The sequence below is a fragment of the Lissotriton helveticus genome, chromosome 10 (genome assembly GCF_964261635.1).
Source record: "Lissotriton helveticus chromosome 10, aLisHel1.1, whole genome shotgun sequence".
Lineage (NCBI taxonomy): Eukaryota > Metazoa > Chordata > Amphibia > Caudata > Salamandridae > Lissotriton > Lissotriton helveticus.
The window spans coordinates 912,623,284-912,651,032 of record NC_136071.1 but is presented as its reverse complement, the minus strand read 5'-3'; the positions used below and the strand labels follow the sequence as shown (position 1 = coordinate 912,651,032).

The window sequence follows — 27,749 nt, the reverse complement described above, 5'->3', positions numbered from 1 at the left end:
TTTTTCTTTTATTTTATTTTATTTATAGACTTTTTGTAGTTTAGCCAAGACACAGAAACAGACTTCAAAGAGGAAGACAAAAAAGAATATGTGTCCTTATGTAGCGCAACTGGTGCTCATGTAAAGGGCTCTCATACCCAATACCTTCGGGTGAAGATCGAGCTCTTAAAAATTTCTTTTTTTAAATACTGGAACCAGCCCATTGTTCCTCTAGGAATGAAATTTTGCGTGTTTGCAGACCGAATTTAGTCACAATAACTTTTAACAGGGGTGGGGGTAGCTGAGCTGAAGTTCGGGCCAAAGCGCTGGTTAGAGGAGCTAGTCCCGCCACTGCGCACAGGAGGCCGAGGCATGAAAGGAGAAGATGTGCACAATGAGCTTCCTGAGCAGCGACGCAGCGCCCACCTTCCCTCGCTGCGAGGCTAAGGTCCCTGTGGCTGCCACACACCAGTAGCCCTGCTAACAAGCAAACAAATCCCCCCTGGCCCTCACTTACCTAACGCTGGAACACGCACCACCACAAGTCGGCCTGGAGCGCGCCTCGGAAGAGACGCGGGAGGACAGGAGCGTGACGCGCGTGAACGTGCACGTTGACGTTCCCACGCGTTCACGGACCTGAGTCGGCTCGTGCACAAGTCTGGAGCTGCTCGCTCACTGCTCTGACTCCCTTGGCAGGGAGCAAGGCGGCTATAAGTCTCGTTGGCGGCAGGGCTTCGCCCTGCAACGCCAGCGAGACCTAAAGATATCTTCCAAGCCAATATAAAACATGGGTCCCTGAAAGTTCAAATCTGCTCCTTAGGGCCCACTGCCTACCCAGGCCTACCACTGCAGAAAGGAGGCCCCATCTTAGAAGCCAGACTTCCTTGTTTATATAAATAAAAGTCGAACAGCCTGAATGGGAACATTGCAAGTTTTTCTCTCAAGCCAATCAATACACACCCCTCAGTTTTCACTTTTTTGTCCTTCCAATATTTGTTATGGGCTGACAGCTGCGGAGTCTTCTTCAACTTGGCTTTGCCGGGTCTAAGACACAGGTGACGCCGTTAAAACACAATAGAGAACATGGAAGAAGAAATTAACAAAAGGTGGGAAAACATGGGTCAAAATACCCTGGACTTGGCAGGGCATGAATTAAAGGAAGGCAGTCACTGCCGTAGGTAGGTAGGAAATAAGTACAGGATGATTGAATAAAACAGGTAACTGGAAAACATGATTCCCTGTGGACGACAGGATCGAGGCAAGGAAAGTGTATGAGACTTTGACTATGTTGCAACTCAAGGAGAAGCAGTCCTGGAGCGCTTTATGTAGAGCTGAAACAGGAAGTTCCTCCATCTTGGATTAGAAACTAATGAAAGGTTCTGGAACTTCGTGAAAATGGTTAAGAATAGATTGGGATATATTATTAATTTCCCTTGGCCATTTAAAAATGTCTTTCTTCTGCTTAATGTTTTGGATGTGACGGATTTGGGAAGAGGAGAACAAATTTGCGTTACTCTGGGGTTGATCGTAAAAAGAAATATAGCGCATCATTGGGGAGCTGAGGGGACACCAACTCTAAAGGATTGAGAGAAGGATATGGACTGGTGTATGGTAACTGATAAGACCATCTACGAAAACAGAGGAAGTCCCCAAAAGTGGGGTAAGATATGGAATAAATGGAATGAGTACAGAGGTTTCCCATGTACCCCACCGAGGGCCCAAGCGCAAGACTCTGAATCCGATGTGGAAGAGGAGTGAGGAAAGTACTCAAGGGAGGGTAGTGTACAGATCATGTACTAGATGATATGCGAAAAGATCATGCTTTCATGTACGATGGGCTTTATTCATAATGGTGTATTACAATTTATTGTGAGTTATGTGAAAATGTCCAATAACATGCAGTCTCCTAACCCTTTTGAACAAACCTCCAATACTTGACTGGCCCTAGAGTGGTTGGGTCACAACACATCCGGTTCAAAGGAGCGATCCCAGGGGAGCACAAGAACGCTCCCATGGAACGTAGTCTCGAGGTAGGACTAACAGTGACCAACCTGCATTTCCATGTGTGAATCCAGCAGCACAGGAGTATGTATGCATGACATTTAGCCAAGGATAAAAAAAATCTGGATGTATTTACTTACAGCTAAAAATGTTGTACTTTATAACATTTCCATTCTTAATATGTGTACACTGCTCACTGCATCAGTTTCTCCCAACCTTAAACTTCATATATTTAATTAGCGATATGCAGGCCTTTCACTTGCCCTCACCCATCAGGAGTACTTGCATTGTTCATTACACAAAAAAAAATCATACTCAAATATTCTTATGTACTTCAACGTTATGGCTATATATCTACACATCACTGTACCGATAAATGTTAAAAGCACATATGGATGTTTGAATGGTTCTTAAGTCTCAACTATGCGTGAAAAGATGGGAGGCCGAGAAACCATTTTCATCAGAGGAGCACATTGCATATTTCTGCAAAGCGGAACCTCGTTTTTTATGTTGGCAACTAGAAGCAGGATTTAGGATTTTTGAAGAATCTATTCAATATTGTATTCAATTATATATTCTCCTCAACGATGTCTCAAGCTTCCTCCAGGAGAAGGTCCTCCCATCAGCGCATTAAATTTGTTTTTGTTTTTGCTAAAAGTAGCAAGTTTCTGTCATGTGATTAGGTTCCATAGATTTGTGTTGTGGGAAAACAAACAAGTGTTGCATGGCTAAACACTTATAAGGTCCCAAAGGCGAGACCTATTGGCTATGCCAATGCTTGTTTTATTTAGGCGTTGCACGGCGAATTACACAAAGGCATTAGAAACTGACAGTGGGCTAGCTTTATTCATCAGAGTACTTTATAACACAGTTTCACAAGCTCTTACTGATACCAATGTTTTCAAATCTGAGAGTCAACTTTCAAAACTTTGTTGGAACGTAAGCATGCGCAAAGTGGAGCGCTAATGTTGGCCACTTTTACACACATGCAGCTTGCTATCTATGCGTCTGTATTGCAAGTGGCGCGTGAAGCACTCTGATAGCTTCGGATCGAGTTTTCGCGATATAAAATGGAGACAACAAGAGGGACAGATGGAAAAACAGTGAGGGAAGTGAACGGATCATGGCGTAAATCTATTTTTGCTGGGGGACGGTCTGTAGAAAGAACGGACCTGCCTACTGAGGTCACTGTCCTCTCTCAGGTCTCAGCACCTATTGTCGACGCCAGTTATTCTCTTTGGAGGAGGGAGCCTGGATTGAGTGTCCTGGCTGTGACGTAGCATGTGTGCATGGGCACCAGTGCAAACAAGTTAATTTTAACCACCTACCCTTTTACTGTTTAGAATGCCACCATTATGAACCGGGCAAAGAGCGCTCCCCCACACCAATGACTCCCGGCGCACCTTCAATGCCACTGATGTACACACGCCTGGGTTCATCTAAATTCATCCGATAATGCAAGGAGGTAAAACGCGCTTTAAAAAAGTAACAACATAATACAATACATCTGATGTGACATAGCATCTAAATCAGATTACTGCAGACAGTTTAACTTGTAATGCAGTGCAAGTCACTTAATCTCACTGTGCCTAAAATAATGTGTCGCTTTGTCGTCTGTATTGCAACTGGCGCTCATGTAAAGCACCGATAGCTTCAGATTGAGTTTGCGCTATATAAAACTGGGACAACAACAAAAGTGGTGGTGCGCGTGCAGCAGAAGTGAAAGTGAGGGAAAGGAAGGGAGTCAGGAGCGGAAATGAGATCGTGCGCGCGCCTCAAGTTAAACTAGGACACGGAGCTCGAAGGGGGGCGCATTCTATTAGAAGTGAAATTTAAAAGAAAGGGAGGGATGCCTCGGCAGCCGCCGAGAGTTCATCGTCTTGCATTCGTAAAAGGAGAATGAAAAATGCACGCATAAATGAGGTGCAGAAGTGTGCAAGGAAAAAAACGGTCATGGCCATACACGATTTGCATGTGGGGTGGAGAGCAATGCCCTCTTATAAAGCGCATCAGGGGTGCAGATCTATTGGGCACAAAATACCATCAAGGTTAACAGTGTGGCCGCAGTGTATGAGAAGGGGAAATAAAACGAAGAACGCTTCGGCAGCCGCTGAGTGTCTATTGTGCTGGTAACATCCAAAATGATAAATTACACATAATGGGAGGTGCCCTCTCCTAAAGCGCATCAAAAACGTGATGCTGAATTTATGCAGGTATACATTACAAACGTTCCTAGTTTTTGTGTCTTTTCTGCCATCAAAACGCGCCGAGCATCGGCCCGTGTACACACACAAATGGACACATAATCTTAAACCTAGGCTACACTGTTTAGCTCCAGACGCCCATCTTCAACCCTAACACAGTAGAAGCAAGAAATGGACTGTAACAGTCAGCTGCTGAAATCGATTTTGTTCTTCTCCGTCGCAACACTGCGCTTATTCTGCAACCTCCATATTAAACACGTGCACAACGTGCACGCGCCAACATTAACACACTGCCAATATAGCACAGCAGGACTAATGTTGAAACATCTGCAACAGAAGGAGCATTGGAAAACTGCGAATTGTTTCCGCCGCCGCCACCAAATGACTAACTGCTTTGAATAAGCCCCTGGTTGATGCTCTGAAGCTTGCCTTTTATATCTGCGTCTCCGGCTGCCTATTTAGGTCTGAACTTTATTTGCTGCCAGGGTATTGTTAAAAGCAATACCAGCAAGCTCCCCAAGTGATAGCAGCACACTTGTATTTCAAACTCGCCCAATGTAGATATGCTTTAATAAATTATGTAAATAATGGAAATTATTGGTCTCATTTGGTTATTCCTCCATTTTGCTTTGTATTTTTTTAATGTCTGTGGCGGAAACGCTTCGCCAAGAATACAATTTATACATTGTGTATTTGTAGTTTTAATCACGTTGCTACTTACCGGTAGGAAAGAACATGACAATTTCAAAGTCATCCAATGGACATGATTCTGCAAATGCTGATCTTTTGCTGACTGTATTCAGCAGTTATTTAGGAAGTAGGCTTATACTTGGCCTCTGTCCTTAAAAAGAACCCTTGATTCAACTAACTCCAACCCTCAGCACACCGCACCGGAGTGCACAGCGCTGGCTACACTGTATTTCTTGTATTTAACGAATTCCGCATTGGCATTTTGATCGGGTTAGATCCTTCACGCTATGTAATGGATCATACCAGGCAAATATGATTTTTGCAATTAGTTTTCCGACCGCGTTACTGCTGCCATACAGCTTTGCCTATGCAACTTCCTATAGGTACGAAGGCCATGGAAATACTAGCCCATTCTCAACTTGTGACTAAGCGGTTCTACTGCCTCTCCTTTAATCCAAAGAAAGCCAAACAAGGTACAAAAATGTGTGTCCAGTTTTTCACAGCCTTCAGATTGCGCTAGATGAAATGTATCAAAATCAAAGAAACACAAGAATGTGATGCAGGCCTGGGAGGAAGGAAGGATCCGCTTCAAGGTTAGTGCAGGGTCATCTCATCCAGATGGCCGGCTACACAAGGGAGGCGGAGCAATATATAGGTCTGTGCCGAGTGTAGCACTAAGGCCGTGCTCTGCACTGGTTATTAAATGTCTTTTCCCATATGTTTCTGAATGGAGCAAGTTATGGCAGGGATGAGCTCAGAAATAGCTTGTGTAATGAACAGTGACATGAAATTGTGACAGGCAGAACGAAGAGCTTGTATGTCTAGGGCACTTTTGTGAATAGCCGCGGCCTACTTCAAAGACTAAACGTTTACTCGCTTGTTATTTTTGGCAGATTACATTTTTTACGTGGTTGTGCTTTGTTTTAATCCATGCGTTTGATCTCGGTAAAAAAAGGCTTCAATACAATTGCATATGTGTTTTTGGAAACACGTGGCCTGCGCTTTACCGCCAGTATGCGTTTCTGCAGTTTGATACTTTATTCTATTTCTCTTTCAGAAGGGACAAGTATTCACACAAGCCGCTGAATGCAAAGATAAATTGGACCTGTGATGTTTATATGGTTTCTTTTTTTACTATTACTAAACAAAAGCGCAAGCCTTGTGTGGCGGGAGGGGGGCCTGCAAGATTCCCTTGCGGGAGCGTGCGACCATATGGCGCCGCGCGCTCCCGCAAGGAAATCGCCAGAGGTGCACACGTTGCCATTGCAAGCAATGCAACGAGTGCACATCTTTGCAGGGAAAGCTGTGCCGATGGCTACAGGTGTCTCTCCTAAGCAGCGCATGCACGCTGCATAGGCGAGACCTAAAAACTAGTTGTAGATTTCATGTATTTTAGTATTAGGCTCCAGCGGACCCTTTTCGAGTGAAAGCTCTGGACAGTTGAAATGACAGCTTGATTTTGATTACTTGCTGTGCAGCTTGGTACTTTTACATTAAATACAAGTTATCCTTGTGGCTTCCTGTGAGAGTGAGATGTGCACCATTAATCCTTTCATTTCCAGGGAACCACTGCCTAGTTCGTTTCCTCCCAAATATTGTCATGCAGTTAATGTTTTTTCCAAAGCATCACGCATTGCCCCCTACACTTCCAGTTGTCACTGGTTAGGCCTGAGGAGAAGAGTGTCACTGGCAGGCTGTGCACACTTCTGTCTCACCTAAATATGAAGCCTGTCTGGTTTGTTCACTTTTCACTGCTGGCATGAGTGTTAAATAGAATAGAGAGATAGCATTGCTGAGCCTAAGGCCACAGTGTAGCAGCAGTGCCTGAGAATTTCCCCTTACGTCTCAATGTAAGTGGCCTTCCTTCATGCTGCCCCCCACCCATCCTCCCTCTCCATCACCCCTGTACTTCACCCTTTGCAGGAGCATTCTTCACTATTCCTCATGCCGGGTGGGCCCCATCTTGCTACCCCCATTTACCCCTCCTGGTTATCCCTACACCCTCAAACATGATGCAGATATGCCTACTTACATTTACAGTTGCGTACCTGGGAGAGTAAGGTGACCAATGTGTCTGTGGAATTGTAGAGTCAGAGATGTAGCAGTGCGAGTTAGGATAAGCAGTGGGCAGTGTGTGAGATGGGGCAGTGCAAGTGAGGATGAGCAGTAGGGCAGTGGGAATGAGCAGTGAGTCAGGATGAGCAGTGGGGCAGTGCAAGTGAGGAGGACCAAGGAGCTGTCTGTGCCCGTCTGGGTACAAGGGGCGTACTGCCGTCTGAGTGCAGGGTGTGTGCTGTGCCCTGCTAAGTGCAGGGTGCGCGCAAGGGCCACGCTGAGCCCGGCAGGGTGCGCCCTGTGCCTGGCAGAGCGTGACCGGCAGAGCGCAGGGCATGCCCTGTGCCCGGCAGAGGAGGGTGCACTCTGTGCCCTGCAGATCGCAGGATACACCCTTTGCCCGGCAGAGCGCAGGGTGTGCACTGTGCCCTGCAGAGCGCAGGATGCACCCTTTGTCTGGCAGAGCACACGGTGCGCACCGTGCACGGCAGAGCACAGGGTGCGCACCGTGCACGGCAGAGCACAGGATGCGCCCTTTGCCAGGCAGAGCACATGGTGCGCACAGATGCCCGGCAGATCGGTTGCTGTGTCCAGCAGAGCGCAGGGTGCGCGCTCTGCCCGGCAAAGCGCTTGCTGTGCAGTTAGCCCGCAAGGTGAGAACTGGGCGCTTGCTGCGCCCGTCAGAGCGCAGGGTGCGCGCTGTGCCAGTCAGAACCCAGGGTGCACGCTGTGCCCATCTGAGTGCAGCCAAAGATTACATCTGTCTCACTCCAGGGGAAAAGGGAGGGTTTGTGTGAGCGCAGAGTGAGAGGTGTGCCTATGCAAATGCATTATGAACAATGTGCTGTGTATTTGATTGCAGGGTGAGGGGTGTGCTAATTTGAGTACAGATGCAGGGCTGTGCTTACGTGAGTGCACATGCAGGCTTATGCCCAAGAGAGTGCAGGGTAGATTATGTGCCTAAGTTCAGGGTTCCTGTGTGTGCCTGTGTGAGTGCGAGGAGGCCCATGTGACTTACTAAGAGCAGAGAGAGGAGAGTCCATGGGAGTGCAGGGTGAAAGGTGTCTGCACGAGTGCAGGGTGAGCAGTGAACTGATTGCCGCCATTCCCACCATCACCTGACCAGTCAAAGAGCTGCTTTTTGTTACACTTCGAACTTTAAGAGCAATTAATATCGTCTGCCAACTGGGAAAAGTGGCAATTAAAGAGAAGCACAATTTTAGCTTTACGTGCCAACCTTCCTGCATGAAGAGAAGAGGATATGCATTATGCTCCTTTGTTTCTCTGCCTTACTGCCAGGTAAAAATAGGGGTCTGTCCAAAACACACATTGTGGCTGCCTACCGATAAACCAGCAACAATGCCTTTCAGTTGTGTTTCTTGGCTTTAATAGCCTTTCCTCTGTTGTGGATCTTGGAATTGGGAACATTAAACGGGACAGGTCCTACTAGGTCTTAGACCCATCAGTAATTACAAGCATTGGTAAATGCATTAGGATTTCGCCTATGTGATTAATATTAAGCTGTTTTTTGTTGTAAGTTGTAGCTTGCCGAGTAGCTGTACATTATAAGTTACAGAAAGGCTGTGAACATTTTAAGACTTGATTATGTCAAAAAATATATATATTTTTTTAATTGTGCTGTTACTAGTGGTATAGTGTAGGTAAGGAATAACATTTTGAAAAATGAAATGAAATAGGTAAATAATATAATTAATTGATGTAATAGCAATATTATGAGTTTGGAGGAGTTCTGACAACTTTTGGGCTCTGTGCCACAGCACCTGCAGCACCATTCAAATCATGACCATATTGCCTGTAAGGTAACTGCACTTGTGGCTGACTTTTTAGTAAGAAAATATCACAATATTTGGTGTTTAGAGGGGTTCCTAGAGCTTTGGTCCTCGGTGTCACTTCACCTGCTGCATCATTGAAATCATGGCCCTAGTACCTGTAAGGTAACTACACTTGTGACTGCCTATTTAGTAGTTCAAGCTAGCAATATTTGGTGATTAGAGGAGATCTGACAACTTTTAGCCCCGTGCCACTGCACCTGCAGCATGCACCTGCAGCACCATTGAAATCATGACCCTACTGCCTGCTAGATAATTGCACTTGTGACAGCCTATTTAGTAGTAAAGTTTTGCAATATTATGCGTTTAGTGGGACCCGAGAGCTTTTGGGCCCAGTGCTACTGCTCCTGTTGCACCATTCAAATCCAGCCCCTTTTAACTGCATGATAACTGCAATTGTGTCTGTCAGTATAATAGTAAAATATAGCAATATTAGGTGTTTGGAGGAGGTCATAACAAATTTTGGGCCCAGTGCCACTGCACCATTCAAATTATGACCCTGTTGTCTGCAAGGTTACTGCACTTGTGACTGTCTGCTTAGTAGTCAAATATAGCAATAATAGGTGTTTAGTGGAGTACCAAGAGATTTCGGTCCTGGTGCTACTGCACCATTCAAACCATGCCCCTATTGCCTGCTAGATTAATGCACTTGCGACTGTCTTGTTTAGTAGTAAAATGCAGCAATAATTTGGGTTTAGTGGGGTCCTTGGAGCTTTTGGCCCCGGTGCCACTGCACCTTCTGAACCATTCAAATCAAGTCCTTTTGAGCTTCAAGGTAATTGCAATTGTGACAGCCTGTTTGGTAGTCAACTATAGTAATATTAGCCCTTGAGGTCTGATAACTTTTGGGCCCGGTACTACCGCACCTGCTGCACCATTCAAATCAAGATCCAGTTGTCTGCAAGGTAACTGCACTTGTGGTTGCCCGTTCAGTAGTAAAATATAGCATAGCTCTTGCATGTTAACTTTATTTTTAACTTGCAATGTTTATTACATTTAGAATTTCATCATAATGACAAATAGATTACGTTGAAAAAAATCAATCCGATAATGCCTACAAAGTGCAAAGAAAGGTACTGGGGCATGAATAGGAAGTGCCACAAATGTTCTAGGGCTAAAGCATATACTTTACACAACTAAGTAATAAAAAGCAGGCATTCCAGCATACTGTTAGAAGTTGTCTGCCTTTTCTGTAGGAAGAGATCTTATCTTGATAGTGAATGGGGCTTAAACAGTGAGGACAGCTTTAGTAGAGGTATCATAAATGCATGCAGCCAGGGGAAGTCAACAAATAAAATAAGTTCCACACAAAAGCGAATAAAAAAACTAATTTGGCGATGGGAACTGATATGGGCCCCCTTTTAAGATATATTAAATACAACAGATTTCACAAACACAGCGCAAGCGCTGTGCAGGCAAAACCTAAAAACTGACTTTGAAACGCCTCGCTACCAGTCTTGATATACATGTCCTTACCTTTACAGCTAAAGACACATCGACTTTTTCATTAATAAATGTACAACCCCTCACGGTATTCCATGTCTGCGATACAGTCCTGGTTAACACTTCACAGTAGTTTACTTCATCTTGCATTGCCTAAGAGTGTTTGCTTTCCAGGATGCTTTGTTTCTGTGAGATATGTAGATGGAGGAAAAGGGCACACATGTGTAATAGAGGAAAGGGGTGAGGAGAAGAACGTGTGTCTGAGACACTCCGATGCCTACTACCCCTTCCACAGAACTTCGCAATATCAGTCTCATATTTTCAAAACGGAAACAAAATCATTGTTGCTATCCAACTATCTGGTACTGCTGACAAGCATTGGTAAAGCTGATAGGTCTGAGTTGTGTGTATGTTCACTGTTGTGTAATATGCCTGGATGCGATTTGACCACTGTTTTTTGTAAAGCGATAACGGAAAAGGCAGGTAATTACTAAACATGTGGCACTGTGTAAAGAGGAATTTACTTCATATATTATGAGCCACACCCCTAATAACATAGGCCATCCCTCTTGGAAAAGATTCCTAGTTACACTTCTATTCCCACACCACTTTTGGAGAAACTCCATCTTTTTCGTCCCACGGAAAACAATGCTTGTAGTTCTGGGTGGTGCAAGTGCTCTACTTATAACAACTGCATCAAGTGATTGTTGTTCCAATGGATTATAGTCACTGTAGTTACTCAGTTACTTATTTCCTCACATTTTGTTTCGTGGACCTCTCGATTGGTATTTTGCCACATTCAGAGGAAACACCTAGGTAAGAAGAAAGGTTTTGTATATAAATCGAGATAGAGAACACTTTAGATTCTTTTACAAAGGGGAGTGAGAAAAGATGGCTGCTGGGAGTTCTTGTCGTCAAGGGGGTCAGGCAAAAGGAGATAGAAATCTCCTTATCGTGGCAAATGAGGTTGACCTGAAGAGATTCTTTTTCAGAACTTCTCCGAAGTCTGAAGTGGAGGAATTGTAGCAGCAAGTCTCCTTTACTGCGGGCAACTATGCAAGTCCTGGGAGTGCAACTAGAAAAGAGTTGTCCTTTAGTTGTTTTTATCACTACACTTAATATCTGGTCTGGCTTTATTGTCCTCCTGAATGTCGGGTTTTGCGTCCAAGGAGTCAGACCTTTTATGAGCTACAATCTTGGAGATGATGCACTAGGCGTTCATGATGACGTGGGTCTACAGAGCCAATGATGCAGCTCTGCTAGCATGTGACTCATGGGAGCAATTCTTTAGACATTCGATGAGTCAAGTAGTGGCCTGTAGGATGCTTGTAATTTCAGCTATGGACTAGTGGGGTCATCTGTGACTAGAGGTGTTGCTGCCCTTTAATGTCCCAAACACAAAAGAACTCAGTGGCATAGCAAGGGTGAGACAGTCCGAAATGCAAGAAAGGAAGATGCTGCCCAGTCACCTGGTGGTGTAGTAAAAGATATGCACAGCAGGGGAAGGTGGGCCCCTCAAACCTGTAAGTCACCAACTGAAACTGCAACCTGTGCACTGGTAAATACAGACTATGCAGCGGGTGGGTATTTACCAGATGCACTACCTGCATCAAACACTATTTTACCCCCCTATTTTAAAGTGTTCAAACGGCACGAGTTGTTTGCCTGCCTACGGGCTTTGTGTGAAAAATGCCCTAAGGGTGCCACAGTTATGTCCACCTACTTTTTGTGCCTTCGGGGCGCTTTGATATCACAGAGGGGAGGGGCCGCATATGCTTGTGTGGCACCTTCTGTAATACAGGTCATGCCGGCGCACCTGTAACTCCAGCATGATCCCTATAAAGTGTTCCCTCATTTACAAGGATCATGGTACCACGCAACTGGGGTAGCACTTTGATCTGCGATCACACATATTATTGTCGATGCCGGCATAAAGGGAAAGGAGCTGTTAAGGGGATCTCTGACTGTGTGCCACAAAATGTTGGTGCACAGTCAGTGCGCACCCTTAGAGCACTCTTCTTGAGGGGTAAAAAGCATCCTTTGGACCCCTCTCTCCCAGATGCAATCATTCACTGCACTCACCTGCAGAGGGATCTCTCGTTCCCCCTTTGAACTGCAGGCATAGTTGCCACCTGCAAAGAATGACGGCTTCAAATAGCCAGTCCAACTTTCACTAACATTGTTATTGTTAACTGAAGCTTGTATAGCGCCAAATCACCGTCAGGTCTCTAGGCGCTCATGACAGATGGAGATAACACCAGCAGAGTAGATGAAAAAAGAGCGTGTGGCCGTGGCACTAAGCGGTGCTTTAGGCTTCCCTAAACAGGAGCGTTTTTAAAGACTTCCTGAAGTGCAACAAATTTGATTCTTTGCGGAGAGACTCTGGAAGTTTGTTCCAGATCTGTGGAACCAACACAGAAAAGGATCTCCCTCCCTTGGTTGCCAATTTGTATCGAAGACAGGATAGCAACTGTGTGTTAGAGGACCTTAATGATCGTGTGGGGTTGTAAACCCCAAGGCGCTCTTTGATGTAGGCAGGTGCTTGGCCATAGATTGCCTTATGGGCAATGCATAAGCTTTTAAATTCCACCCTTTGCTTTATGGGGAGCCAGTGTAATCTACACAGCAGTGGAGAAGCATGAGTCCGTCTAGGTAGCCTAAAGATTAACCTAGCTGCATCGTTTAAGACCACTTGCAGCCTGCTGGTCAATGTTTTAGGCAATACCAGGTAAAGGGCATTCCCATAATCCAGTCTTGAAATTATTGTGGCGGAGACAATTGTACGAAGCGTGGAAGGGGAAAGAAGAGGGAATAGCTTTCGTAGCTGTCTAATTAGATTTGTGCAAGTCCCAACAACAGAGGAAATCTGGCTGGCCATAGATAGCTCATGGTTAATCTTTATACCGAGACTTTTTACATTAAGACATGATTTCGGGGTAAGGCCAAGCTCTTGGGGCCAAAACAGGTCACACCAAGGTGAAGCAGTAGTTGAAACCACTAGGACCTCCGTTTTGTCCGGATTTATCTTCAACGAGTTCGCTGTCATCCAACTCACAGTGTGTCTAAGAATATTTTGGTTACAAATGGGGGTGGGGTCGCACCCCCAATTGTAATGTTAAAGCTCCCTCGAGCAGTTGGCTGACGAGCCTCGGACCCCGCACCTGCGCGCCTGAGTGGTACTAAACCTGGCAATATTTGGCAGCCACCGGCAACCCCAGAACACGGCCTAATCCCTGCTGATGAGGGGTAAATACCCCGAAACACGTGTCCAGGGATGGCGAAGATACCGAAGATAGCAGAGAATCGAAAGAAGATGCATCGCGGAACACGAACTACACTTACCACAGTCCTTAGGGGCGATCCCGCTGGTGTGTGAGTAGTGTGCGACCCCACCCCCAATTGTAATGTTAAAGCTCCCTCGAGCAGTTGGCTGACGAGCCTGGGACCCCGCACCTGCGCGCCTGAATGGTACTAAACCTGGCAATATTTGGCAGCCACCGGCAACCCCAGAACACGGCCTAATCCCTGCTGATGAGGGGTGAATACCCCGAAACACGTGTCCAGGGATGGCGAAGATAGCGAAGATAGCAGAGAATCGAAAGAAGATGCATCGCGGAACACGAACTACACTTACCACAGTCCTTAGGGGCGATCCCGCTGGTGTGTGAGTAGTGTGCGACCCCACCCCCAATTGTAATGTTACAGCTCCCTCGAGCAGTTGGCTGACGAGCCTGGGACCCCGCACCTGCGCGCCCGAGTGGTACTAAACCTGGCAATATTTGGCAGCCACCGGCAACCCCAGAACACGGCCTAATCCCTGCTGATGAGGGGTAAATACCCCGAAACACGTGTCCAGGGATGGCGAAGATAGCGAAGATAGCAGAGAATCGAAAGAAGATGCATCGCGGAACACAAACTACACTTACCACATTCCTTAGGGGCGATCCCGCTGGTGTGTGAGTAGTGTGCGACCCCACCCCCAATTGTAATGTTAAAGCTCCCTCGAGCAGTTGGCTGACGAGCCTGGGACCCCGCGCCTGAGTGGTACTAAACCTGGCAATATTTGGCAGCCACCGGCAACCTCAGAACACGGCCTAATCCCTGCTGATGAGGGGTAAATACCCCGAAACTCTTGTCCAGGGATGGCGAAGATAGCGAAGATAGCAGAGAATCGAAAGAAGATGCATCGCGGAACACGAACTACACTTACCACAGTCCTTAGGGGCGATCCCGCTGGTGTGTGAGTAGTGTGCGACCCCACCCCCAATTGTAAGAATATTTTGGGCTTGAATCTGTGTAGATGCCATGTTGTCAATGCTGAGTAGCAACTGAGTATCGTCGGCATAATTGAAAGTTCTGCAGCCCATCTTTACCAAAGAGTCAATTAAGGGTTGCAGATAAAGGTTAAATACAAGTGGGGACAATGCAGATCCCCGAGGGACTCCGCACTCAAGGGTACCCAGGTCTGATATACAGTCCCCTAGTTGAAGCCTTTGAGTTCTCTCAGAAAGAAAGGATTTTAGCCATTGATAGGCTAAGTCTCGTATCCCAGATGCGGCCAGTCTGTCCAGAAGCAGGGTGTGGCTGACAGTATCGAATGCCGCTGACAGATCTAATAATATCAGGGCACTCTGCTTCTTACTGTCAGCCATACCTCTGAGCTCATCCAGCACTGAGAGCATCACCAATTCAGTGCTGTGATGCGCACGAAACCCCACTTGACGCTCCTGGAGTAGATAGTGTGACTCCAGAAATGATGAAAGAGACATCAAAACATGTTGTTCCAAAATCTTGGACAGAAAAGGCAGCTGGGATATTGGCCTATAGTTTTTTAGGTTGGCAGGGTCAGACCCAGGCTTTTTTATTAGGGGCCTAACTCGTGCTTCTTTGAGACTAGAGGGTAAATGGGCAGTATCTAATGATTTATTCAATAAGGAGACAAAATGACACTCTAAAGTAGGAAGCGCTAGTCGAAAGACGCTAGGGGGACATGGGTCTGCTGGGGAGCCTGACTTAGTTCGACTCATAAGCTGCCCGAGGACTGTAGAATCTATCAAGGGAAACTTAGAGATGGTATATTCTGGGGGGGGAGGGGGTTGAGAGTGCAGTAATGGAGGGTGACTGTTGGAGGTATTCTTGATGTCAGAGAGAATAGTTTTCACTTTATCAAGAAAATAGTGTTGAAAGGTGTTACAATCTATAGGGGTTTCTGATTTTCCTGCTTTCTTACTCAGCTCTGTTAAAATTATAAAGGTTTCTTTCTGGATATTAACCGCGTTTTTAATTCGGGATTCATAGTATTCTGCTTTTGCTGACAGAATACACTTTTTATACAGCTTAAGAAATGCTTTATAATGATCCCGATCTATGTGATCATTTGATTTCCTCCAGCATCTCCCTAAATGGCGGAGCTTTCTTTTGCGTTCCCTCAGAGAAGAGTTGAACCACGGGCCCCTTTTACTGCTCCATTTATCTTCTGCTTCCTTTCGGGTGCTATTTGATCTATGGCCTGACTAAGATTTTGCATCACATTCACATATTCCTGATCTAGATCACCATGGGTATCAGGTAGCTGAGTGTATTTAAGAAGGGTGTCCGACAGTATTTTTGAGTCAACTTTCCTCCATTGATGTACGTTTTTAGTTTTTGGGGGTGGTGGTTGAGACAGATACCCATCTATTGGGATATCACAGTTTATTAAGTAGTGATCCGACCATATACAGGGTAGGATACCTGTAAGAACTACCTCTGGATCTGAGGTCCAAATAAGATCGAGGGTATGGCCTTTATTATGTGTGGGTGCCTCTACTAGTTGTTGGAGCCCAAGTGTGGTCATGGTGGTCTTCAGCTGTCGGTTTGCCACCTCTTTATGAGTTTTGTCCCAGTGAACGTTAAAATCTCTAGTTACTAAGACTTTTTGGTAGCGTGTACAAATATCTGAGATGATGGGGGCAAATAAGTCATTGCACAATGGGGTAGATTTTGGGGGACGATAGACTGTAAGAACAGCAAGGCAGGTGTTTTTTAAGGTGATCTTCACCCCAAGTATATCTGCTAGATCAACTGTTTCTGCCATTAATTTAGTAACTGTTAGATGTTTTTTAAACAGAATTGCCACCCCCCCGACATTATCTGCACAATTGTGCCACATAGCGTCATATTCATTTGGGAGTGCGGCTATGATGTCTGATAGTGAGCTATCGCCCAACAACATTTCTGTGAGAGTTAGGACGTCTATGTCCTCATTCTGAAGCTCCCAGGACAGGCAGGAGTTTACGGCTGCACTGTAGGCATCACATTCACTGTGATAAGGTGTACTCTACAAGCTTGCACCTGGCATTCCCATTTAAAGGTGGTCTGCGGCACAAACAGGGACTGTGCACTCTTTGTAATATGGGTCCTGATGTGCGCCAAGTTTGACCTATCAGAATCTGGGCATGCAAAAATACTAGAATGCATGCAGGAACTCATACCAAGTTCTACACAAATTGAAGTTTACAACCAACTCCATTATTACCTCATCAATCAGGATCAGGTACTAAGGGTAAAGAACCAGATCAAGAATCTCGAATGTGTGCTTAGCCTGGAGAACTCAAAAAGCGCCAAAGTAAAGATCAAAAATGACAAGAGAGACGAATAAACCTTGAGGTTCTCCACATGCCCCAGGTAGTCACTGGAAAGCAGGGATACCTAGCTAGAAGGGTTGATATCAGGTGGAATGGTAGAAGGGGACTCATCAAATCACCTATCTGATGAAAGAAATGCAGAAACAAAGACTTGTACCCAGCCCACACCACTCACAATGGTGTTGTGTGGCACCTCTGCTTCAGGTATTATGGATGTCCTGTTCAAAGTGTCAAATATTGTGTAAGACAAGATAACATTGCCTTACCTTAGAGCAATACAGAAATGGAATCTACACAAAGCTCAGCCCTCCACAGTGTGTGTAGCAGCACTCACTGTCTCAGTGGCCACAATTTACAACATTCTGATCTCGGAAATACACAGAATATGTTTAGTGTACATCACACTGTAAAACCTGCTCACCAAGACTCGCTATGAAGTGAACCAGTAGGTAATTGGAGCATCTGTGAGCAGCTCAGCGCATCTTTATCACACACCTTAACAGAACGTTGTCAGTTCATTGCACACATGTAGCTCGAGATTCGCTGTAGACAAATGCTTAGTAATGGAGTCCCCGATGGTTCCACATTGTATCCAGCCATCTTCAACTTTGACATGGAGCCACTTGGTGCGCTACTCACAATTAACAGCATCAAGATTCACTGATATGCTGATGATACACAACTCAACTTGAAAGTCTCTTCTGCTTCAGACATCTGAAGCCTCAAACACAGGATGCACAAATCTAGGCCTGGGTGTCCAGCTCCAACCTAAAGCTCAACCCAACCAAGATGGAATTCCTGCTATTCGTCGAGGGCAACAGATAATACAAACTTCACTCAATGACTTGAACTTTGAAGCTTCAAACCCAACTTTAATCAAATACCAAGTCAATTAGATTCACCTGACACCAGCTTCACCCTCAAGGAACATTTTGCCAAAAAACAAAGATGGCCTAGTGCCAGTTCTCTCTTTTTAAGAAAGTCATACTGCTTTGCGAGAACTTGAGTTGTTGGTTGATTGGGGTGTAAGCCCTGATCAAGCAACAGCCACAATCTCTTTCAGGGTGAACCACAAAAGGTCACTAAGTTAACCTATGCTTAACCCTGGCTAGTTTGGCACAAAACAAGGGCTGGCTTAACTCGGAGGCACTGTGTAAAGTATTTATGCAGCACACAAACAGTAATAAAGTGAAAATACAACACAAGAAAAATCCCACACTAATTTAGAAATAGAGTAAATGTTAATACATTATTTGACCCCATTAAGATAGAAATCCAATCAATAGAACCGGAGCTACTAATTTTTTACGTTTATACTAAAAAAAAGAGCATAAAAGGGCCAACCACGGACAAATACTTGCACGCGAATGGGTCAAAGTCCAAAAATATGGCAAACACCGATGGAGCGCGGTTCACATACTAGAAGTGAATTGGGCCCGGTCAGAGCTTACCTTCGGTTTTGGAATACATTTTGAGGAAAATGTTCTGAGAAGGTAAAGGTCACTGAGGCAAGACTGCAGGCGGTGTTCGAGGAGGGAGCATTTTTTTGTTGGGGAGCCTTAGGTCGAAGCCATGGTGAAGATTTCAAAGTTCAGACTTAGTCTCTTTTTTGGATGTTGAATGATGTTTATATGTTTTATGTTCTATGTTGTGAAAAAAGACCAATAAAGATAATTGAAATTAAAAAAAAAGCTGCAGCGGCATTAGGCAGAAGGCTGTAGCCGAAGACAGTTCCGCAAGGCCAGATACCCTTTTGGCGAAGGACTGCTGAATAGGATTTGCTGTCGCAGTGAAGGACGTAGCAGGAGAAGCCACATAGGCAATCTAACAGGCGATGCACCTCGGGCAGATAGGTGAGCAGGTTGGTCCCGGTCTCTATCCTGGTTCTCCAAGCAGTTTTTGGCTAAAAATGTTCAAGTTCTCAGTTTTGGGAATTAGCCATCTGGGCCCCTGTAGCACCATAACCAAGGGTCCAGGACTGGTGGGACACCACTTGGGGGTTCAAGACTCACTCAGGCTGGGTCCAGGTGCGGATTCGAGATGATGGAAGCTCTTTGTCTCCCTGTAGCTCTGAACAGAAGGTCATCAAACTAGCCCTTTAAGTCACTCTGGAAGTCCTGGGTAGGCAGCAAAGAGTCCTTCCAGGTACAGCAAAGCAGTCTTACAGAATGCACAGTAGGTTACCGCATCATGGAGTCCTCTATGAGTCCTTCTGGAGATCCAGGAGTCAACTGAAGAGTGGGTCTTAAGGTCCTATTTTTATACCTTGGTCGTCTTCTTCTGGAAGGTGAGAGAAGTGCTGGAAAGGTTCTTTAAAGTGCATGGAATTTCCTGACTCTCCTGCCCTGGCTCTAAGCTGGCTGCAGTGATGATGTTAAGGTGATCGGCCCTTTGGTTTAAGGCAGTCTACATACACCCTATTCAGTTTTTATTTTATTTTTATTTTATTCAATGCGATTTTATATAGCGCGAACATTACCCGAAGGTGTCAGAGCGCTTTACATAAGAACCAGTTGAGATACATAAGGATTTAGGATTACATGCGTTACATAAAAAGATACAAACAGAAAAACAGAAAAAAATTGCAAATGTACAAGTAATAAAGTCACACAAGGAAGAGATATTCAAGGAAGGGATACGTGGCTCAGTGGTTAGAGGCGGCAGACCCGGAAGCTGAGATCGACCGCGGACCAGGGTTCGATTCCCCGCCTCGGCGGGTCTCGGGCTCAAAATTCCACGGACTCGACAATTCTCGCTCCGGTGCCTACTCGAATCACGGGGTCACACTCTGCAACTCTGGGCAATAGCTTGCTTAATCTCCACTACGGCCCCTCGCGGCGGGATGCCTGGCTTTCACCTTGTGGACACCCTGCCGGGGTTTCTCACAGGGGAATACCAGGACGGGTTCACTAAGCAAGCGCCAGGATGCCCTTTGGGTGACAGGTTTGCGCTATATAAGTACACCTACATTTACATTTACATACTCTAAGAGTCACATAGGAATGGTAGATAGTACAAAGGTCTACTGCAAATTCTAGTGATTAGAGTTATCTCTATATACATAGGGAAGGGATATGAATGGATATACTCTAGGAGTCACATAGGAATGGTAGAGAGTACAAAGGTCTACTGCATATACTAGTGATTAGAGTTATCTCTATATACATATATATACAAATAGTAGATTTAGACCCAAAAAAACAGGAGAGCAGAGTTCCATTAAGTGGGGTCGGAAGGGGGACGCAGTCACAACACCAAGGGAGGGTGGGAGGGATACAAGGGTATGGAGAAAAGGCAAATCAGAAAAAGGAAGAAACATTTAAGGATCGTCAAGGGGGAAACGAGGGAAAAGGGGAAAGGACGAGGGAATGGCCAAGATGGCGGGTCAGGGGCCAGAGAAAAGCGGCCGAGAACAGCAGCAAAAATGGCGGCCAGGACAAAGGAAAAAACGTAAAGAAGTCCATGAGAGTGACTCAGTGAGTATGAATTAGAGTGCCAGGAGAAGTCCAGGGGGGGTACATAGTTCAGAGATCAAAGTCAGGAAGGGAGAGGAGGAATGTAGGCTCGGGTCCACTGGAGTAACTTCGAAGACAATCAGCCGTCATGGCTCCCTGCTCTGCTCCTCCCAGTCCTGCAAGCAGATGGCCAATTCAGACATCTAATCCCTCTATTTTGTGACTATCTGGTAGGAATTTGAAATGTCTATCAGTTACACCAAGTCATGTGACCCAAGACAGGATGCAGGCCCAAAAGGATAAGGGCAGAAAATGACAACATTCTAAAAGGGGCATTTTCAAAATTGCAATTAAAATTTTGACTTTTCATAGCAATTTCATAGCTACCAAACATTAACTAAATACCTAGTCTAATTCAAATGTTTGCACTTATTAAATGCAATAAAGCAACCCAATGTTATCTTATGGGACAGGTAAGCCTCGCAGTAGTGAAAAACAAATTTAGGAGTTTTTCTCTAACAGAAAATGTAAAACTCAAAAGTACACGTTCAACCTTTTATTTACAATGCACCCTGCCCTATGCCTACCCAGGGCCTACCTTAGGGGTGACTCATATGCAATACAAGTGGAGTTTAAAGCTTGCCAAGGTTGGTATATTGCCAAGTAAAATTGGCAGTTTAAAACAGAATTCAGGGTGCAATGAGGTAGGCCTAGGACATGTTTTAAGATACTACTTAAGTGGGTGGCCCAATACGTGCTGCAGGCCAACTAATAGCATTTAATTTACAAGCCCTGGGTATATGGTATACCACACTACAAGGGTCTTATAAGTAAATTCAATATGTCAATCAGGTGTAAGCCAATAAAATCATGTTTAGGGTAGTGAGCACAAGCCCTTTAGCACTGGTTGGCAGTGGTAAAGTCCACAGAGTCCTATGGCCAACAAAAACGAATTCAGCAAAAAGCAGAGGGTAAAAGGCTAAACATTTGGGGGTGATCCTGCAAAGAGGGCCAGGTCTACCATGATTCTTCCAGAGATGTAATCCAGAACTGCTGTTAAAGCTCTTACACTTTTACATCTGAATGGTGATAATGCCCTGTTCCATGGCCTCCCAGGCTCGACAATGAGACCTGTAAAGGACATCTTACATGTCACAGCATGTCTCATCAGGGCCTGAAGAGATTATCACAACACCCCTTCCCCATCTTGACTGAACTCCATTTGAATCCCTCTGCTGAACCACACCATCTTCAAAACCAGCTTCATCATCTACAAAGCTATCACGACCAGCAACCATGCTAATGCTACAGACAAGCTCGCCATCTCTTGGGATCCTCAGCACACCTGCAGCTAGGACACCATCAGGCTGGAGGCTAAGAAGTGTAAAAAAAGAACAAAACAAGAACAGAAGCCTTCTCCATCTATACAACCAGGATCTGGAACAACATTTCCAAATTCATCATGACCACCCCTAACACTGCTCCAATTCAGAAAAGAGTTTAAGACTCACCTCTTTAAAGAACACTACATCTCAATCCAGTAACCGTCCACAACCCAGTTTCCTCTCCCACTACTTGTTGACTTTATGCTCGTCTTTGACCAACATTCTACATTTTATGATAATGAGAACCGATAGCGAGCATACCAGATGGCATATGCTCCAAGTTCATAGAACATATGTGGATGTATACTGACTACTTGGTGTGCCATCACCCTCCTCTGTGTATATCATTTGTACATGAAAATGTCTGTTTTCTTTCTTGTTGGACTGTAAATAAAGAAAATGTGAAGAAAAAAAAATATTCCAGAGTGCATCCAATGTATCCTACCCCAAAGTTTCTAATAGTAGCTTGTAAATCTACTATGGACAACAGCACCTGCCCTCTAGTAGTAAGGTCCAATTCAAGAGTCTTTCTTAGCAGTATAAGAATACAGAGCACAGGAGCACCCAGCTACCAACAGAGCGAAGGGGAGCATCAACGCTGAACATGTAGAAAGGGTCAGTGATTAAATTGAGCCAGCTGTTGCAGGTGGAGCCCGTCAGCATTCATTTTCATGGACTGGCACTTATTTTTCCTGGTCAGACTGATCCAGAGTAAGAGAGAGAAAAGCACACACGAAGAAAAGGCAGAAAAATTAAGACAAGGAACCCGTAAGAGTGAAATAAAGAGGAAGGGAATGTCTGGTAGTGGATTAAAGGAGGCATGAGGTGGAACCTTGGTATTTGGCGCACCAAAATTCAGTAGTGCCGGTGGTGGGCTTCTAAGCATATTTTGAGGCCCTAACACTTATTCTTTTACAATTTGCAACTGGACACTTCTATTCCCTTTTGCACATCTAAGGACACCTTTCACTATGAAAAGGAATCTGTTCTGGATGTGATATATGTGTTGAAGGCTAGAATCACTGGCTGAACTAAACTCACATGCTTAGAGATCTCAGGAAAAGGTGCGTTGGTAGCCTGATTTTTTTTATTTGTTTATACAGATCACTCTAAAATCCCACTTTTCTCCAGCCGCCAAAGAACACTGGCATATTTGTCCCTTGCTGTATACAGCCCCTAGGAGAGGGTGACTGACTGAGAAAGAGTGTTTCATGGGCCAGTGAATTACAACACATATCTCACTGCTTAGAGCACTGAATGGGAGGAGGCTTATCCTACTGGAGGCTGAGAGGAGATGCTCTTTGTCCCACTCGCATGCACCCAGCTGCCGGCTAACAGAGAGATCTTTCTGGCTAGACAGATAGGGGAGTAAGACAATGTACCCCCACCCCCTACTGGCCTGCAGCATGGAAAGAGAACAAACCCCTCACAGCTCATCATTTCAGAATCAGACATTAACTCATACAAACATGTCTGCGGCCTACTCTCGTTTGGCTGACGGCTTCAAAGAAAAGGCACCGATTCATCCCACAGGGAAATACGCAATCCACTGACCTAGATGGCGGTTCTGTTTCCACTGCACTAGCATATGGATAATTCAGCCCTCCCTGCCTTCTATTTTCATTATTTTGAATTACAGTTTCTCCCTGTGCAAGATTACAACCAGGACGCACTATAAATCCTAATAGCAAGCCTTGCTGCTTCTGAGGGGGCTACAGCACCATTAGTTTCACCTTTTGAAAGGTGAACTAAGTTAGCCGCCACCTTTCACCCAAACATTGGAAGTAAAACTTTGGCGTGGAAATGGAGGAAGGATAAAGGGGTTCTCAGGTTAGCTGGTGGATTCAATGGAGAAGACAGGCAGACTACATCATACGCCCGAAATCATGAGAAACTAGTGAGTTACGTAAAACTATAAAGTATTAAAGAGCTGTTATTCCCACAGCAAGAAAATTAGATGGGAGAGAACATCCATTTTGCCACTTGAGTAGCCAAATCATAAATAAAAAGCGAAGGATTTAGACTGCTCATCTGAACAAGTGTTACGCAGAATTTTTAATTGAAAAAAAAAAAGTATGCTACACAGTTACACAGAATTTTTAATTAAAAAAATGTATGCAACACGGCCTAGTGAAAAGCCCTCACTAATGTAAAGCAGAAGAAACAACTGAAAAGATTAGGGGGGGGGGAAGAAAGAAAGCCTGTTATACCTGCTCCGAGCAAAGAACGACACTGACAATTATCTTCTCACCAATCAGACTGAAGAGACACTAATTTTGATGGACAGGTACTATAAGGAGCTGGGTTTCTAACGACCTGATGAACAACCTAAGATGATGTAAATCCGGAAACTAAAATTTACTGTAAACATGTTTTAGTAGAAATATCAACATATACATATTTTTAAGGCTACAAACCTCTATTGATTGGGTACATTTGATTTACCTTATGTATTTTATTATGTGCCTTGCTGAAGCAGCAATCTAAAAATAAAGCATTGAATTCTGTTTTTTTGACGTGCATATTTTTTATTAAATGTTTTGCTGCTGATGGTGCGCCGCGACATTAAAAAAAATAGTAATCATTCGGAAGTCAAAAGGATACCGACTCAGATTTGCCACGGGGACATTAAAAATGCAACAAAGGATAACTTCGCCACAAAATGAGCAACGCCCAGAGCCAAGTTGCAGAAGTGTCATGTGATGAAAGCCCTTGTGAAAGCCCCGGGCCTAAAAATAGCTCCAGATACCAATTAGGGGACATTAAAGATAGTGTCAAGCAAGTTCACGCAAAAACCGGTCAACATATTAACAATTTCACAATAACACTGCCTTGTCTGACTAGGGCCACTGAAAAAAATAATATTTAGCCCTAAAGCACCTGCAACCTATGTTAATATGGGCAGCGGTTTCAAATGAAAAATCCTGACCTAGCAACCTGGACCTTTAGTTAGATACTGCCTTGCAGACGACCTCCGTACTATAAATGTAATAATACAAATAAAAAAGAGGCGAACTCTCACCCACCAACCTATGTGGCAGTAGATTGTGCATGGCAGCTAGTGAGGGTTCGCATCCTTTATAAAATAAGTCTACAATGCGGAGGTTGTCTGCCATCAGTAAGGCGATATCGAACTGCAGGTCCGGGTTCCAAAGTCCCAATTGTTCATGTGGTATCTTTACAGTTATATATGGGCGGATACAAATGCCTGACAGCCCAGCCTCTCTTTCCCCACGTGATTACTGCGTCTCAAGCACTCCCAGGTTTGCCGGGTCAGTGCTTGAGTATTGAATGTGGTCCAAGGACGGTTTTTAAAGGCATTCTGGTATTTGTAGTCCTATTTAAAAAAAGTAGGTGCACATCAGAATTCAAACTAATAAATAAAAAAGGTATTGATGGAGGGGCGTAAACGTGGACTTGGCAAACTAGAGGGTCGTGTGTGTTTCGGCAGAAAGGACGCGTCGTGTCTAAATGCACTACTGCAAAGGCGAACAGAACAGCGGCCTTACAATTTGCTGTTACACTTTGCTAAAAGCTCCCAGGTACAAGGTGGATGAAGATTGGGCAGTCTTTTAAGGAAGGTAGTGCAAGGAACCTGTACAGTGACTACCAGTCGTCCTGGAGACGACTCGCAGCCACCGCCTGGTCATTCAGCCAACAAAAAGCATGCTGGGATTTGTATGCCCGAACCTGTCACGGAAAAAATGAAACTACAATTTCTCTTATAGTAGGTGCTGATGGTTGTAAAGACAGGGCATGATAAAAGTCGCGCTCACGACTGCTAAGAGAAGCAGAATAATTAACATAAGACAACGAACAGCATTACTGCAATGCGTGTGCCCCGCAAACTGCCCATAGATGGGGTAAGAAGAGAACACGAGAATAAAGGCATGGGAACCAGCTCAAATAAAAGCACGACAAGGAAGGGCGAACAAAACAACGGAAGCCTCTATGTGTTGTGAAGGAGCCGGGTTCAGATACAAGCAGCTCCGAGTGAGAACCACAGCTCGATGCCCTCCGGCCTCGAACTGCTACAACGAGGGAACTTTCAGTCAATGGATTTAAACCAGCCATTTCCGTATATTTCCTACTTTGTAAATACACACAAAGCAGCCAACACTGTTTTTTCCACCTTCTCTGCCCCGCATGTACCGACTGCCGGTGTGCACCGAGTGAACCCCGCCGACACTGACATCGGTTTCTCCTCCCATCCAAGGCTATGCATGCAATATACATGAACATCTGAGGGCTGCGGAGACTGCCGACATCATATGAGCTGCAATTCTAAGCGGCAACTGAATGTCGTAGGTATCTGTACATCAACTGGTTACAGCAAAATAACCACAAAGTGTGACAGCACCTTAAAACTACTCACAACTCCGCCTCTCCGACAGCAATAACTGGAACACCTTACAGACAGCAACAGCAGGCGCGTGCCTGCCAGCTGCAGCCCGGGCACAGATGTGGGAAAACCGCAACAACACCGATGCCATCTGAGATGGTGACAGCGCCCGCCGCCCGCGTGCCCACAAACTGGCAGAGTGCACGGCCAGAACTGCGGTCTCCACCAGCCCCGCGTGCCCACAGAGAGTGTAAGGCAGCGAGCATAGAGCTAGGACTGTTAACAGTGCCCGCAGCCCCGCGTGCCCACAGACTGGCAGAGTGCACAGCCAGGACTGCGGTCTCCACCAGCCCGGGGCCGCGTGCCCACAGCGAGTGTAAGTCAGCGTGAGTGGTCAGAACAAATTAGACAGTGCCCGCAGCCCGCGTGCCCATAGACTGGCAGAGTGCACTGTCAGGACTGAAGTCCCGACGAGCCCCGCGTTCCCATAAACATGGTAAGGCAGCGTGCATAGAGCCAGCACTGTAGACAGTGCCCGCCGCCCCAAAGACTGGCAGAGTGCACGGCTAAAACTGCGGTTTCGCGAGCCCAAAGACTGGGTTTAAGGCAGCGTGCACAGAGCCAGCACTGTAGACAGTGCCCGCCACCCCGCGTGCCCACAGACTGGCAGAGTGCAGGACCGTGGTGCCCACCAGCCCCGCGTGCCCACAGTGTAACGTCGGGGCTGTACTCACCCAGTGAAGTTGCCAGGGAGGCTGCCCTGACGCCCTCTCGCTTCCTCTGCTCTCAGCTCGGACTCCAACTTTCACTCTCCTGGAAACAACCCGCCTTCGTGTGAAACAGTCTCCGCAGGAGGACGAGCGACAGTTCCTCTTAGGGGCAGTCCTGCTGGCGAGGGGGTGGAAAACAAGCCGGGGCGGCTGCCTCCCGGCTGCAGCGGCTCATCAGCCTCGGCTCCGGGCGCGGCGCCACACCCCCGGGTGACTCAACCCGCAGTCCCGAACCGACACGTGACGTCAGGCAGCGCGAGCCGCACTCGGGCTCCAAGCGCTCTTCTGTCTGCCAAAAACCAGAAAACTATTCCTTGTAGGGCGCCGTGGTCCACCAGAGACGTTCCGCTGTTGTGCCGCTGGGCGGCGCTGCTCCGGAAGCCGCCAGGGGGCGGTGCAGGCCCTCCGCCTGCCCCGGGGCCGCGAGAGATGCGTGAGCGCGCGGCTCCGAGCAGCCCCTCTGCGGGCGAGGGCCGCGAGACACCACAATCTGCGCTTGCACCGCCTTGACTCGTGACAGCGCTCGGTTGCGAGATCCTCTCGCCGTGCTCGCAGGTCACAGGGCCGTGTCACGTTAAACTGTTTTTCATGCAGTACATTACGCACTTTAGCAATTAGCCGGAACCTCTGAGTGATGATGCCTCTATGAAGAACAGCCCAGACTGTGAGAAGTAACTGCTTGGATTACTTCCGGTAATCCTTGTTACTCCGACTCTTCTCTTCCTCGGCACAGTTTTTATGGGTGCTCATGCACTTGAATGCTTCATCCTTTCCCCGAAAACAAACGGTTATCTTGCTTTCCAGGAAACTTAATAAATAAACCTGAAGCCGCGATACAACTCTATAGAGACTCGCAAGAACTGCAAGAGAGAGGAGAAATGCAGCTCTGTTTTAGTGATTTATTGCCAATCTCTCATTATTACGAGCTCATCCTTCCTGGCCCAGTCCT

At 45.9% G+C, this 27,749-nt stretch overlaps 1 protein-coding gene across 6 annotated transcripts in view; it reads right to left on the bottom strand.

Annotated features, from left to right (window-relative positions):
• Window positions 1-27,436, bottom strand: part of HYCC1 (hyccin PI4KA lipid kinase complex subunit 1) — a 431,878-nt gene extending 404,442 nt beyond the window's left edge. For all 6 annotated transcript variants that reach the window (XM_078663565.1, XM_078663562.1, XM_078663567.1 and 3 more), the window contains exon 1: window positions 26,765-27,436. The gene's annotated coding sequence lies outside the window, so the exon portion shown is untranslated. The remainder of the gene's footprint in view (window positions 1-26,764) is intronic.
• Between the last annotated feature and the right edge of the window lie 313 nt (window positions 27,437-27,749).